Source organism: Phaenicophaeus curvirostris, chromosome 13 (assembly GCF_032191515.1).
Source record: "Phaenicophaeus curvirostris isolate KB17595 chromosome 13, BPBGC_Pcur_1.0, whole genome shotgun sequence".
Taxonomy (NCBI): Eukaryota; Metazoa; Chordata; class Aves; order Cuculiformes; family Cuculidae; genus Phaenicophaeus; species Phaenicophaeus curvirostris.
This window is the reverse complement of record NC_091404.1, coordinates 4,155,999-4,171,111: the sequence shown is the minus strand read 5'-3', so window position 1 is coordinate 4,171,111 and position 15,113 is coordinate 4,155,999. Positions and strand designations below refer to the sequence as shown.

Genomic DNA, 15,113 nt, shown 5'->3' with positions numbered 1-15,113 from the left:
AAGCCCCAAAACACACGGGCTAGCCCTAGGATGAAGCAATCACATTTGTCTCAGCTGGACACATAACCACTCAAATAAGAACCGCAGGAAAAGTCCACCCAGCCCCGCAGTGAACAAAGGCACTGAAATGTGGAATTACTTTCCCGAGGGTTACAGTAAATAATCCCAAGAGATTAAGTAAGTCTTTATAAAACAAGTTGTGTGGGGACACAAATCATTTTAAAGCAAACATGATTGTGATACCACTCTTAGAAAAGGTCTTAAAAATGTTAACTAATTCATTAAACACAGACTTAAATTGGCTTAATTCATAGACATTCACATAAGAGAACTGTTCAACATCATCTTGGTCTACAATTAGACACTGTAATGCTTTGCTAATACAAATAATAGCAAGGCCTTTAAAAACCAATTGAATTAGATCAGTGAACTTGTCTATGGTATAAACCAAGTCCTGGTTCTATTCTATCTAATACTAATGAACCTTACAGCGTCCAACAGTACTCATCAAGGAAAGTGACCAAAGACTTCTCCAAACTCCCAAAGATTTGCAAGTATTTAGTATTTTTTAAAAAAATAAAAGGTTATTTTTAAGCTTAGACACAACCAAACCAGACAGGAGTCATTCTGAGAGAGGATGAGAAAGTAAAAACAAGTATGAATGGCAGTATTTATCTCTGAACCTCTTCTGCAGGGCCAAGAATGCAGACTGCGTGCCAGCAAAATATGAGACGATTCAGCTATTGGAAACAGGAGAGAGAACTTTTCCAGAGCCAACCTCGCCATACAGGAGCTGCTCACAACAAAGCATGACACATCCAACCACCATCATGAAGGATGACCACAACTCGTGATCCCCCGGCGCCACAGGACACTCCGACGCATGTTCCTCCTTCACTCAGGCTAAGCACTTCACATAATCACTGCTTTACTAAGTCACAGCTTTGAAAGCTCTGTTTCCACCAGCCTTTTTGTTTATTTCTCAGTTTTTTGTTTTGTTCATGACTTTTTCTTTTCCATTCCTGTTCATTTACCTATTCATCCCGCTCACATCTGGTTTGCCCAGAATGGCCATTTATACACAGGGAAGTTTCAAATACATTCTTACTTTAAAAATTACATCCAAGTGTTTAGGTAAACACAAATTTCATCAACCCTGAAAAACACCTTTCACTTACAGGCATAACAGGCAAGTACTACAAATATCATATTGCATATTTAAAAATTAATTGCTCCTAGGAGCTCCTTTACATTATTATTCCCAAAAGTTGTTGAGTTTTGGTTTTTTTTCCTGTCTTGAAGATTACATTTCAAGGCTACTCTGGAGAGCCAAGTAATGTGCAAGATTTGGATATGTGCTGACTTCAGAGTTCTCTATACAGTACAGTATTTTTGTGTGGATACAATTTCAGTGTCAGACCTGTTCCAAGTGTGAACCAAATACCTTTGCAAAAGCTGAAGGTACAGCCGGCCGTAGCGTGGAGGCTGCAGTATGCAGTTCTTCCTGTGGCCAGAGCTGCATTTCAGAGCTGTTTGGGAATACACTCTTCTGCTGTCTAAAACGGTTTAACAACTGAGAAGCTGCTGCAGCCAAACTGGACTCACGGGGCAGCTACGTGCCTGCTCCTTCATAAAGACTGTGATCTAAATCCTACGATATGATGATGCCATATACAGGGCACATACAGAGAGAAGATCAAGGACAAGATGTAGATGAAAGCCTAATACAGAAAGCAACTGCTCACAGAAATTCAGACAAGCAAGGAATTCCTGAAAGCAGAAAACTAGCTTACAGAAATCGGTTGTGGCCTAGAGTCAATGCAACGGACTAAATCATCCTGACAAATTCTTTAGTGCTTCCTGAAACTTTATAACCCTTGCAACAGGCAATTTGGAACACTAAGAAGAACCAAGAGATCCAAGTCCTCTCTTGTATTTCAGTGGATAGAAGAGGAGAAAGAGAACCTTCAACCTTATTGCCAAACACCAAGAATGGCTGTTCTCACACCATTATAAACATTTGGTCTCCATGGAAGGGGGATACCTAGCAGCAAACATTGGCAATCAAGGACATTCCACTCCCAAAGAGAAGGAAAAAAAAAAAAAGCCATAAGGCTATTTCAGTTAAGAAACCTTTGAGAAGACTTCTTCAAAAGTGAGTGTCTGAAAATATCTTGAAATATGGGAAAGTGCAACAGTTAGATGGGGGAAGACGGGCATCTTACTTTATTCTAATGGCACTCCCCATGCTTCACCCCAAAATGGGAACATCTAATAATCCAAGAACCTTCGGCCAAGAACAAGGTCATAGTTTGGTTTTTTAATTCAGAACATAACAGACACTATATTTCATACTGAACCGAGAGTCTTGTCATTTACAGGTGTTGGGAGCCAGGTTTTAGTTTAATACAAACTCTTAACATGTAAGAACTTTCTTATATTGGGCTTTGTCTTTGTTACGTTACAGTCCGGCAGCTTTTTAAAAGCTGTCAGCAAGAATGAAGCAAGAACTGCAAAACAGAGTTCTGCCCCAAGAGACAATTCATTCACAACTAAAAGTATTTACACATTAACATACACTTGGACTGTTGATAATTCTGGAGTTGAAGACTGACCTCTGTATACACATTAACACAACAACAATCTAAACCTACCTCAGGTTTTGCTCAATGTTAAGAAAATAAAGCCTTTAATGAGCTGAAATTTCACTTCAGCTGTTCATCCACTGTAGTACCTGTGAGTTACCAGCCCTGGATCAAGACATCATTGTGCTGGGTGCTTGCAGAGTTAAATGGTGCAGGTTGTTCCACCAAAAAAGAACACCATCAACACCCTTTCCCCCCCCCAAAAAAAATCACATTACACTCAACTGGAGACAAAGGAAAGGATAGAAGAGGGAGAAGTGTTTATGTTTGAGAACCTGCGAGTTGCAAATTCTCAATTTCACTGTCATGGTTAGGAAAACATGGCAGTAAAGGAATGCAATCTTATTTCTAAATAAACAAAAAGATTGGCCAGTCTGCTGATGAAAGACAGGATAAAGAGAACAAGAGAACTATTAAATTATCTACACTTCTGAGATTCTTGCTATTCTTTTGCAAAGTGAATGGATTATGCTAATCAGGATGCATCTGAAATACATCATTCAAGCCTTCTTGTACAAATATAGTTCTTATTTATCCAGAAAGATCCCCACCAGCTGTCAATGTTTGCATACAACGTTAAACCCAGCTTCAAGAGCCCATGTATTATGAGTCATTTTACATCTAAAACCATTGGTTCTCTCAGCTGTTCTTGAAGATGGTGTATCCCCTGAGAAGACTTTTAGTGGAACTCCACAGTAATACATTATGTCACGGTCCTACTTCCTCCAGCACAAAGAAATTAAAAGTTTTCTGGTATTCAGTGCTTCTTTTACTCCTAAGGGTGCTTTGCCAACATCTTTGGAGAAGGGACAAAAGGATTTGCACCGCTCCCTTCTATATGAATCAAATATTTATGCTATACCCTCTTCAAGAGCTTTCATCTAGTAACCTATGGAATGTGATCTCCTGACCTTAACACTCAAGCACATCTAAATCAGCTGCCCTTTGAGCTGTATTACAGACTACAGAGGATTTTTATACATCTGTATCACAGGCATATGAAAACCCTGCGGCCCAGCCCTGGCACTCTATGCTACAAAGCAGATGCTCGTCCAAAGTTGCTCAAGCACGCCTCAGGAAAGAGCAATACTTGGATTGTCCCATCTTTACGGCACAATCTGATGTCATGTGTCACCACACACAGGTGGGATGATGAGCCATGCGATCAGTATATCAACCAGCCATCACAATTTAAATGTGTCATGCCGAGCAATATCAAAATTAGGAGGTGCCAACCCAATTCCACGTCCCACAATACAGACTCTCCTGCCCACTCCGCACTGCCCAGCCTCCTGTCTGCCTCCAGCCTTCTCTCCAGGACAGGCAGTGCTGCCTACAAAACACCTCCAGAACCAGAAAGGCTCCAAGCCTGGGGGAGAAGCCCCTTTCCCACCTCTTGGAATTCCTACCCTTCCTTCGAGAAAGTGGTAGAGCACAAACCAATCATTCTGTGTTATGTTTGTGGCTCCCAGGAATGTTTTAAGAACAGGGGTTATGTTGCAAGTAAGTATCCTTGAGAAAAAAAGAGGGAGATCAAGCACCCCAGATGAACCTACAGCTTCAATCATGGGACAAATATTTCCAGGGTCAGCTCATGACCCTGGACCTAGGAGGAGCAGTCACTGAGTTAACCCTGGTGAAAGTCTGACCCAAAGATTTAACAGGGTCATGGTCTGGATGGCAGGGATCTGAAAAACAGCCGTGATCCTGCCCATCGCTTACAGAGGAGCAACACAAGGGTGCAGGACAAGCTTGAGAAGACGGTTCTTGTGTTCCCACCCTGGCCTGGCAGATTAGGCTATGTCCTCAGAAAAAGTCAAGGGTAGCAGAAAACAGTCAGACAGCAGCCAAAACCTACGCCACGTCCTCTCCCCAGGGATGGATCCTGGTCAGTCACCACCCCCTGGCCCCTGGAAGTGCCCCGCTGGCTCTTACCCCTCAGCAGACACCGAGACGCCCTCCGTTCTCCAAGGATCCATCAGCTAGGAGCACGCTGTCCTGCTGCCCCCTCCTCTAAGGAAGAATGGGACACCTTTTCCACTTCTATCCCCCACAGAATTCCCTCCGGGAGAGAGGAAGGAGAAAGAGGAACAGGGATCACGACACACCAATATTTAGCATTTCCTGTATCATCTACAGGAAAAACCCACGCAGCGGCGAAGAGCACGATGTCAAGGCTGGTTTCACCACATAAACAGCCGGATCCTCCTGCTGGGGGATGCTGTGTGTTTCCACAGGGAACAATATAATCCTCCCTGCAAAGACCAGCCCCACAAAATTCCACAGGTCCTTCCCTTAAACAAAAGACTGACTGGTAGCGATGAAACTCCAGCAGTGGTGAAGTGGGTATGTGGGTAAGGAGCTGGGGCAGGGGGAAAAGCAGAAATCCACAGTATTACCACTCCTAAACCAGCACACATCAGCACTTGGCCCCTGGAGAAAGGAGTATGCTGCAAAATATGCTTCCCTGCACAGAGACTGGGCCTCCATCCAGTTATTATGTGCACGTCTCCACTGCGTTTTCAGCCTTACTTTTAAGAAAGACTCTCAAAACAAAGAAAACGCATCCCCATCCTCACTGTACACTGCCACGCACGTTCCGAGCCGAGTTCAATAATCTGCTGAGGTGTGTTAATTATGGGTTCAACGCATTTTTACACCTTGTGACACAGTGGTAAAGCACTTCACGTAAAACGAATTCCAGTGTGACACAAGAAATCTCAAGCGATTGTGGAAGCCGCGCTTGCACGCGTGCGCCTGTGAACGCACATACATGCAACTCCACGAAGCATGACGAGCAGAGACAATCTTGACACGTGGATTATAAGCACAATGACGGTGATTATTTTCTCAGGAGAAAAAAAGCACCACAAGAACCCAGTCCAGCGGCTTCCACGAATTTTTACCTTATCCTGCATCACACCAGAGCATCCCACCAGAGCATCACACAAGAGCATCACTACTAATTCTGGCTGCAGGTGGTGGGATGGGTGGCCAGGTGATTCTTGCAAGAGTTCTGCAAGATGAAGAGCGATCTTTACAGCAGAGAGAGGCGATGGGGAGAGGAGAGAAGGGCTCCATCTCCCAGGTTCGGGCTGCAAGAAGGAACAGAGCCCCCCGCGCCACCAGCGCATCCCTTACCTACCGATCTGCCGCAGACAAAAGGCGTTTTTTCTTCTCAGGACACTTGTAGCTCGCCGAGTCAGCGCACGCAGCTTCCCTGCTGCCAAACGTATTATTTTTTCCCCTCGGGTTTTCGTTGCTGTCGGTTCTTGTTGGTTTTTTCACCCCAGAGAGTAAAGGGCAGAGCAGTGGGTTCAGCAGGGGCAAAGGCTGGAATTCCAGGCTCCCCCGGCGCTCTAGAAGATGCTGTATTTCAAGGCGCTTCCACTTGCAAATCCTTCTTCATCCTCAGCGTCAATAAAACCAGAGGGAGGGGAGTAAACTTTTTTTTTTTTTTTTTTTTAACCGCAGAAACGAATCGGGCTCCACAGAGCGGGGGAAACATCAACCGGGCGTGCGGCTCCGCTCTTTCATTGTAAATAAATCGACTTTCAGGCCGGCGATGAAGGCAGGAGGGGGGGAAAACCCAGCAGAGCCGCAGAGGAGCGGGCAGGCGGTGTCCGGGGAGGCAGGAGGGAGGCGGGGAAGGGCAGCGGGGGAAGGAGGGAGAGAGGGAGGGAAGGAGAGAAGGAGGGAGGGAGGGAGGGACCGCCCCGCCCCGCTATTGTGTGCGGGAGCGCCGGGACGGGGCCGAGCGACCGCCAGATGCTTCTAGGGGGGAAGGAAAGCAAAGCAAAGCCCACCCCGACCCACCCCCGGCCCCGGCAGGGACGCCTCCCACCGCATCTGGGGCTCAGGGCTCCATCCAAGCCGGCCTCAGCGCCTCCAGCGATGGGGCAGCCACCGCTGCTCTGGGCCAGCTGGGCATCACCGCCCGAATGCAAAGCATTTCTTCCCAATATCTCGTCTCAATCTCCCTCTTTCAGCTCCAAACCATTCCCCTTCGTCCCATCCCTGAGCCAGAGCCCCTCCCCAGCTTTCCTGGAGCTCCTTTCAGCACTGGAAGCTGCTCTAAGGTCTCCCCGCAGCCTTCTCTTCTCCAGGCTGAACAACCCCAACTCTCCCAGCCTGGCCTCGTACAGGAGGTGCTCCAGCCCTCAGATCAACTCCGTGGCCTCCTCTGGCCTCGCTCCAACAGCTCCAGGTCCTTCCTGTGCTGAGGACTCCAGAGCTGGATGCAGGGCTCCAGGTGGGGTCTCATCAGAGCGGAGCAGAATCCCCTCACCTGCTGGTCCCACTGCTTTGAATCATAGAATCACAGAATAACCAGGTTGGAAGAGATCCACCGGATCATCAAGTCCAACCGTTCCCATCAAACACTAAACCATGCCCCTCAGCACCTCGTCCACCCGTCCCTTAAACCCCTCCAGGGAAGGTGACTCAACCACCTCCCTGGGCAGCCTCTGACAGTGCCCAATGACCCTTGCTGTGAAAAATTTTTTCCTAATGTCCAGCCTGAACCTCCCCTGGTGGAGCTTGAGGCCATTCCCTCTCATCCTGTCCCCTGTCACTTGGGAGAAGAGGCCAGCTCCCTCCTCTCCACAACCTCCTTTCAGGTAGTTATAGAGAGCAATGAGGTCTCCCCTCAGCCTCCTCTTCTCCAGGCTAAACACCCCCAGCTCTCTCAGCCGTTCCTCATAAGGCCTGTTCTCCAGCCCCTTCCCCAGCTTCGTTTGGATGCAGCCCGGGGCACAGCTGGTTTCTGGGCTGCAAGCACATTTTGCCGGCTCATGTTGAGCTTCTAATCCACCAGCACATTCAAGTCCATCTCCTCAGGCCTGCTCTCAGTCCATTCTCCACCCAGTCTGTATTTGTGTTTGGGATTGCCCCAACCTAGGCCCAGGACCTTTCCATTGGCCTTGTTGAACCTCCAGAGGTTCGCACAGGTCCACTTCTCCAGCCTGTCCAGGTCCCTCTGGATGGCATCCCTTCCCTCCAGCATGTCAACCACACCACACAGCCTGGTGTCACTAGCAAACCTGCTGACGGCCACGCCAATGGACACTCATCAAGGATCCCGCTCACTCACTTGCCTGCCAAATGCCAGAAAGCGTGGCAAGAATGGATCATGACCAACTGCATATAAGCAGGATATTAATGGAGTTCCCTGTTTATAATGCTCTGTTTAAAACTAAACTATACATCGTTGTAGCCTTCTAAGCCTCAGTCTATCATAACAGTAAACATCCACAGACCTCTGCTACCCTGACGCAGCTGGTGTGGAAAGAGGAGGTGGAGGAGACTTCAGTGTTTTCCCCAAATGCAACCATGATTTTGCTGTGTTTTATCATTTTAACACATGATAAAAGATGGGAGCTACATTCAGAGGTGGTTCTTTCACCTGGAATCACGCTGCAGAACTTCCTACTTAAAATGCAGTTTGGCTTTAAACATGTAACACCCTTTAAAGAAAAAGATGAACGTGTCACCTTTGCTTGTGTCTTACCATTCAAAGGCTGTCAGTGAAAGGATCCCAAAACGTTGGTAAAAAGAAAGGCTTAAGCCAGTCTCCTATTTTGGAAGATCTAATAGCAGTTGACCCTGGCAATAATGCAGTCATCTGTGCCGTGGGACCAACCTCTGTATCACAGAATCACTAGGTTGGAAAAGACCCACTGGATCATCGAGTCCAACCATTCCTATCAAATACTAAACCAAATCAGACAGGCAAAGCTCTTTTTCTGACATGGCTTAAGGAACTTGAACTTCTCCTAGCTCGATGCCTATAATTGGGGCAAATCCACAGTGTGGCCTGGAATAACAAACTGGTCCTCCAATAGGGTAGTATTTGTGTACAAACATACAATGATATCTTGCCTTACAACCCACCTCTCCCTCTGGCTTTTGCGTACAATGCAACTGAATCCTCCCCAGTGGGGTCATTCCTGTCCCTGAATGCAAAGGGCCATCACCGAAAACAGCTTCTACTTGGCTCCTGTTCACTAACTTGTAACTTCAAGACAGAGCAAAACAAAAACTGAGAGATGCAGATTTAATACGCTAAGGCCGGAGCATGCAGATAATCTCAGTTTGGTAAGGCTTGGCCGTAAGATGACACCAGCTTCCAAAAGCACTAAATGTGCAAAAACTGCCCAGGGGTCAAATCCTTGGCCTGCCAGAGTTCACTTCACAACAGGATTCAGCTGTTTACCTTTTAATTTATCTAAGCAAACAAATCCTTTCCAACATTCTTCTCAGTGTTAAGAGTCAGGAAAGAAGAAAATCAAAAGTCAAATTTCAGAAATCCCACACGCAGCGTATGTAAACATCTATTTTTTCCATCATAACTGAAATTCAATCATTGGAACCTTTCAGGGGAACAAATGTAGAAACACATGTAAACAGTTCATTAACAACCTATAACCCTGCAGTTTGCAAACACAAAAAAACAAGACAAGACCATGCAGATCAAGCTAATGAAGCACCCACTTGCTAGATGGTATGGGGTGGAGTTGCAAGGGAAATACAGAGCTACAGTGAGTTTCAGAGCTAGGAAGGATCCTTCAGTCACACATCCTGTCTCCCTCCCACACACCAAAGGAAAATAGTGGGGAGTAAAGAGAGGAGGTAGAGTCATCAGGAAAGTAAAAACATTGCTTAGTGCAGACACTGAAGAGCAGCTAGCCTTGCCCTGGGTGTATCAATCTCAACTCATCTGCTGCTGTTTACTCCTCAGAGCACGCTCAGGTTTTACTCACACAATTGAAGACAACACCTTTATCGGAACGGGAAAATAGCGAAGATCCACATTCTTTTCCTTAAAATATTCTCCCCCTGCATCCTCCCTTCACCCAGCTCCCCGCCCAGGAGCTCCAGCACACATCTGAACAGCTGCCAGGGGAGGAAGCGAGCAGTTTCCATACACACATCACGCCACAATGTGGGAATTCAGGAAACAACACAAGAAAGAGGTTTCTAACAACTGTTCCAGCGTACTCAGGCCAATTTATGCAATGATACAAAGGTCAGAGTAGATGTGTTAAAAAGCACAAAGATAAACACCACAATGGCAACTAGTTCAAAGTAGGAAAATAAATCTTGGGCTTACGAAATGTTTGGATGACCTGGAATTGCTCCACCTACAATTTTTTCAGAGGTTGTCCTCCGCATTCTTTGAAATTCCTCCATCTTCAAGTTCCTCCCTCCAGGAATCACTGTAACTCTGCTGTCCTTTGTCCACTGCAGCTGGAGCTCAGGAAGCTGCTGATATTATCCCTCAAGTACAGAGAGAAATCACCGCTCTGCCCTGCATCCATTCAGTGCAGCTGAAAGGGGTATAAATTAATTTCCACGGGTCTCTGATCTCAGGCCAGTTTAACAGAGCTTTTCTTCTTGCACATAAAAATAAACTGTTGGCAGTGCTCGGAAGTGCCATTTAGCTCTTGGGACCAGACAGTACATCCCCACCACCACCGAAGCTGTACATAAAATAACAGCCCAACAGTACACACGGAAATGCAAGCAATAGTGAAAAAGACTAAGAAAAGCAGATGAGGCCAAGTTTACTACACGAGAAGGAGCAAGGAACAGGTAATTCTGATAAGGGAGATTACTTCTCTATCTTGCCTCAGAAGCCAAATAGTTTGACAGTTACATGTATATTGAAGAAAAGGCAGTAAGTGAACCAATACTTTAGGGGATACAGATCAAAACAAGATCAGAAGATTTCAAAACTCTGTAAGAATCACGAGAAATGTGAGGAGAAGGCAACAAGGTACAGGAGGGTCAGGTGACTTGTCCAAAGTCATGCTGGGAGTCCAGTCTGGACTTCAAGAGCCTACAAGAGTCAGAGGCCACAGGACCAGCCTTACTGCTGTAAACATGGTGAACTTGGATGTACAGCCCAAATACTGCCCTGCAGCTTTTTCTGCCGTTGTGCCACTGCGGAGGAGAGCACAAGGGCTTTCAGCATGCTCAGGGCCCTTTTCAAGTTGTGCTCAGAGGATCTGATGCTATGTCCAGCCCCAAGCTGTAACAAACACTGAAAGACTCCCTCAGGTCCTGCCACTGGGTACAGCTGGAGACCAGCTACAATTTCTGAAGAGAAACAAAATCGAACTGATGGACATGAGATTGAGGCGTGAATTGTACGTGAAACCAGTTATAATTCACCAACAGATGGTAACGACAGGTATTCACAGACCCACAACACCAAAAATTCCTACCATGAAACTTGACATGCTTGGACCCACTTAAAAAAATTCTACTTTTCAAAATACAAGAGCAGGAACGCACTACGTGTTCCTCTGTCCTTTACTAAGTAATTGCTGCATCTTTCTACACAAGCTTATTATTCCACCAATTCTATATAATAAAACTTTAGCAACCACATAACTTCTGGGAGGGAAGTAATTGCGACAGGGACTTTTGCAACGCCAACTTCCTCTCCCTCCTGCCTATATTGTGATTTAAACTGTACACGGCTCCTGCTACTGCGTGTGAAGATTTTTTTAAAGTATGTCAGTCTGGATGGTACCTCTAACGTAGTGTCACTCAAGTTCACCATGGTTCCTTGGGTGAAGAAAGGGCCTGCACAGGAAGGGGGAGAAAAGGAATGGCTCACCATGGTGAAACGCAATATAGAGGTCACCAGTGATGTGTCACCCATGAGCTGATTGATCGGGTACCACCTGTAAAGAGGATTCTTCTAACTGCTGAACCTTGGCCCCTTCTCACGCACAATTTCGGAGGAAAGCTGTGTAACCAGAAGAGCGATAAACAACTGCCAACTATGGAAAAACAAAGTAAATGTTTCGGCTTTGCTCTAAATGCATTCACACCCCAGTCCCCTAGATTTGAACATACTTTTGGCAAAATAAGGACTGAAGTGTTAATCTGGACAAAGGGATTTCCTTACAAGACATTGTTCCTCTCCCAAAGAAGGATCTGTAAACCTTTAATTGATGTCTATTGTATGTTAACAACCTTGATGTACAAAAGTTGACCATCTCCCTTGTTTCTCTGCACTCTTGCCTCTCACGCCTCTTTAAAAAGAGACGTCTCTTCAAAATCTGCTGAACTGAATTAAGTCATTCCCTCAACTTTAGGTGGATTTGGATCAGAGTGAACTGTAAGAGTAAGGCACCGAGGCCCTGCACTTCAGCACCGTCTTAGTTCACTCTTGATGCCTAAAGAACGTATGAAATCACAAGGGAGCAAAATCCAGACTTGATAATTCTGATAATTCAAGGACCATAATGATTAAGAGAGGAAAACCACAGCTGATTCAAAATCAAAAATCCTGACTTCATCAAAGTCTCCAGGACTTATAACAGTGCAACTGTGTTGATAAATACCACGGGGATGGGGTAGAAGGGGTGCTTTTTGATTTAAAGCTTTTGCAGCCTCAGAACTGAGAAAGGAAAGAGGCTAAGCAAAAGTAATCTTTGGCTGGAAGCAACTGTCCATTGCCCAGGAAGGTTGGAAGTTTGGTCTAAGTGAAACAATGAGCACCATATGGATGCTAGAGCTCTGCTAATTGTAGGAGCAATCTTCCCCACTACAGAGGAGCCATACTGAATAATAAACAGATTATTTGAACATGAAATTAAAGCAGATAAATGAAAGGAGAAATAATGTTATGTACAAAAAAGGTCAAATGCATTGGAACAAAATGTGTGACATTCTGTTAAATAATTGCTTCCAAAAGCAGCTGTCATAATTTCTCTGAGCATATAGTTGTGTTCATAAAAACAATCCTTCTCCTATAGTAAGCTACAAGAAGATTAATAATTAGAAACAGCGAGATATCAAGTTACAGATAAATGATTAATGTTTCATTTTCACAGAAATTAAAAACTAAAAATAGACTTGTGGAACAAAATCTGATTAGATTTTACAATCAATTTCAGGAGCTGTTGCCACATCCTGGAAGAGCACCAGCACTCTCTGCTGGCGATCTATGTTCAACGGTTATTGAGAGAAAAACTGAGAAATGAAAACACATTATGTTTTTCACACCGAATGCCATTTTTTTGTTTTAAATGGATGATTAATTAGATCTCTATCAACTCAGCAAACAGCGACTCCAGGAGTTAGTTAGGTTTTAGGAAACAATACTAAGAACTGTATTTGCTATGGGCATATCATTCACTAGAATAAATGTCACTGTCACAAATAACCATCTCATGTTGAATGCCTCTCCGCAGAAAGCACTTCTGCTGTGCTGCAGCACTAAGCCAAGCTGGTGCGAGAAATTCCCACAATGCCAAATTCCTTGGCTCCACTCTGACTTTCCATCAATTTTAGAGCAATGCCAAGAACAGCTCTTCTTAAAAAAGCCCTAGTATAGCACCAACACCTTCCCCTACCACAGTCGGAGTGGCAATGCTACCATGTCCTAATCAAAGCAAATCTGCTCCCAGCCCTTCTTCTCTTACCCCCTTTGCCAAGAAGATGGAAAAGCTTTGATTCCCTCTCCCCAGCCTGCACCCAAGCCTTGCCCACAGCGCTCGTGGATCCCTTTCCCGCACTGGAGCCAGGAACTGCACAGGACAAACAGAACAGGAAAGAAAAAAATAACCAAAACCAAAGCCAAGTACCTAAGTGACAGCTGTCCCGGTTTCCAAACTAGGCACAGCTCAGGCATCAGGAAGAAGGGTTAAAGACTGGCAAATTGAATCCATGTGCAGCTTGAGAAAGTGTGGGAAACAAAGGAGACAATGTGAGTTAAGGACAGAGCATTCATTAGCAAAGGGCTCAAGTTTCTTGGCTTTTGCTGGTCTGCTTTCCCAATGGCCATTTTTCAAGGTAGCTTTTTGTTCTTTAGTTTTGAACATAGTAGTGGAAAGACATTATACATTTTCTTAGCAAATGAATTAAAGCTCAGTACATGTTGAACTGCTTAAAATAATTTATCTTTTAATTCTCTAGTGGCAAGAGGGGAGAACAATGTCAGATGTGTTTTTCTGCTGGGCTACAGTGGGCTTTGGATCAGAGCTTTATATGACATCTCTGATCCACAGACCTCTGACACCTTCGTAAATACTCACTTGCACTATGGCACTGAATACATTAAAAAATACAATGTTTAATTAAAAAAAAAATACACGAGACTCCCATTTGAGCCAGAGAAAAGCCAATACTGGAGACCAGCTGCCAAGCTCTGTGCTGCTGGGGCTGGACCTGCCATCCCTTTCAACCTTTCAATGCCTGCAAGGCACTGGGCAACCCCTTAACAGAGGCAGCTTCAAAGTAGTCAGGGTGCTGGTGAGATCCAGTCTGCAGCAGCAAGATTAGGTTGGAGAAAAGAGTCCCAGTCATTCACAGGATGAGCCGTGGAGTCGCCAGTTTTTCTAGTTGAGGAGTCAACCCTCGCATCAGGTGGAGTGTGTAGCCAGAGCTGAATTAACTGATGTGGAAGTATGAGTGATACGGTGAGAGCCCAGTGCTCCCAAAGCCCTGTGGTAGGTCTGCACCCCTCCATCACACGACATCCCCAGAATACAAGCCCCCTAGTGCCTAGGACCAGTATTCTGAAAGCAGCTCTATGTCTGGGAGGACATAAATGCCCCCTTAGGATCTACTTCAAAAGGTCCCTAGATATAGGTGGAGTCATGAAAATCTGACCTCTGCTTCTTCAAAAAATCTGAATTTTCGTAATCCTGGGGCTCAGAACTGATTTGCTGTTCAATCAAGAAAAAGCAGCAATTAGGGTGGAGTTCTGGAAAAAGCAGTTAAAATTGTGGGCCAGAAATTGAAACCCAAGGTCTATATCACTGTTCCAGTCAGTAGATAACTATATATTAAGTGCAGCAAGATACACAGCATTTTACTTTCACTATTTTACTTTATGAAGTAAAAAATGGGAAGAACAGCTTCTGAAGTAGAGAAATAGCTAAAAGCCCTAAAAGGAACAAACACAGCGGTAAAAGTAAGTGAGTTTTAACATAATCATAAATCAAAGTCAGAAATAATTGTTGTAATGCATTCTGCTCCTCACAAATCTCAGCTTCAGAAGAGCTTCTCATCTGCAGAGTCCCAATGAACCTTTTAAGCATTCAGGGATCACTGACACTTGGCTGAGTGGGGCAGAGTGACAGCCAAATGCCAAGCACAGCACTCTCAAACACTGCTGGAGGAATTGAGATTCCTGCCTAAGAGATCACAGCAAGTTTCCCATTGTCCACAAGGACAAAAGGTTTCAAACCTGAAATTTTCTACTTTTCAAGGAAGTTAATATTTTGGACACGACAGGACCCAGCCAGAGCTCACTGAGCTACAAGGAATGAGAAGATGCTAAAAGCCTTGAGAACTTGAGTAACTATAAGAAATTAAGATGATTACTTTGCTAAAATATTATTACCTGTATATGCCAGACTGCTCTTAAATGTTTTCTTCCCACATTCATACCCACACCTTTACCTTCATACCGTACAAATTCCGCATTCAGCTCTGTCCCTTGAT

At 45.0% G+C, this 15,113-nt stretch overlaps 2 protein-coding genes across 3 annotated transcripts in view; one reads left to right on the top strand and one right to left on the bottom strand.

The window, feature by feature from the left end:
• ATRX (ATRX chromatin remodeler) overlaps positions 1-15,113 on the top strand; it is a 478,294-nt gene that overhangs the window by 298,174 nt on the left and 165,007 nt on the right. The gene's annotated exons all lie outside the window — the stretch shown is intronic.
• Positions 1-15,113, bottom strand: part of AMOT (angiomotin) — a 65,429-nt gene that overhangs the window by 44,885 nt on the left and 5,431 nt on the right. The window contains exon 1 of one of the 2 annotated variants that reach the window (XM_069867797.1): positions 5,787-6,003. The exons of the other annotated variant lie outside the window; for it this stretch is intronic. The gene's annotated coding sequence lies outside the window, so the exon portion shown is untranslated. Of the gene's footprint in view, positions 1-5,786; positions 6,004-15,113 lie in introns of those variants that run through there. 2 annotated transcript variants of the gene reach the window in all.